At 32.4% G+C, this 1,029-nt stretch overlaps 1 non-coding gene across 1 annotated transcript; it reads right to left on the bottom strand.

The window, feature by feature from the left end:
• Nucleotides 1-407: 407 nt before the first annotated feature.
• On the bottom strand, nucleotides 408-514 carry LOC131280336 (U6 spliceosomal RNA). Its single transcript, XR_009187822.1, has one exon. It is a non-coding gene; the product is annotated as a U6 spliceosomal RNA (small nuclear RNA).
• Nucleotides 515-1,029: the final 515 nt, after the last annotated feature.

Below are 1,029 nucleotides of genomic sequence, written 5' to 3'. Positions count from 1 at the left end.
ATCTACATATAACAGAGTAGAGTTAACAATAATATTGTAATATTTGCAGCAATGGCAAAGATATATCAATTCTAAGGGACAATAATAAGGGGTATAAGGGGATATGGGATTTTTCCTTCTTGAGTAGTGAAAATGTTCTAAAATTGACTGAGGTGATGATAGCACAACTTTGCAATGGATGTGAGAGCCACTGAGTATACACTTTTAGTGGATTGTACAAAACAGGAGACTGTATAACACAGTGAATCCTGTGGTAGAAGATGGACTGTGGCTAACAGAATATGAAAATGTTCTCTCATGAACTATAATAAGTACATAATACTAATTCAGGGTGTCATTAACTGGGTGAGTTGGGGGAAAAATACACCAAATGTAAGATATTGGCTATATTTTTTTTTTCTTTTTTTAAAAATATGGAACGCTTCACGAATTTGCGTGTCATCCTTGCGCAGGGGCCATGCTAATCTTCTCTGTATCGTTCCAATTTTAGTATATGTGCTGCCGAAGCGAGCACATATTGGCTATATTTAGTAGTAATATTTTTACAATACTTTTTCATGGTTTGTAACAATTGTTTCATAACAATGCAAGGTACTGCTGTTGGGGTAATATATAGGAGCCCTGTATGATGATATTCATGTTTGTTTTATAAGTTCACAACTTATACTATACACTTATTATTTATAGATATTCACATATGAATGATAATCTTCAATAAAAACTTAAAAAAAATAAAAAGTTGTAAAACTAAAGATAGGAGGTAGCATGATTGTAAAATAAACATAATTATTTCAAAAGTGAGGTTTATTCTCTACAACAAGAGAGGATGATAAGGTAAATATACAGCAGAGGTGATACAGAAAGTTTGCCTTCTAAACAAGACACTCAGTTAAGGAAAACCTTTTATAACTTCTTATTAAGAACAGACAGATAATACAAGAAAACTTTAACTGAACAGAGAGAAAACCACGGTATGAGGTGATTTTGTATGAAGCACTGTATGAAGATATTGTCTGATGGGAAAACTCT

The sequence above is a fragment of the Dasypus novemcinctus genome, chromosome 10, assembly GCF_030445035.2.
Source record: "Dasypus novemcinctus isolate mDasNov1 chromosome 10, mDasNov1.1.hap2, whole genome shotgun sequence".
Taxonomy (NCBI): domain Eukaryota; kingdom Metazoa; phylum Chordata; class Mammalia; order Cingulata; family Dasypodidae; genus Dasypus; species Dasypus novemcinctus.
The sequence above is the reverse complement of the archived record's forward strand: the minus strand, read 5'-3'. Positions and strand labels throughout refer to the sequence as shown.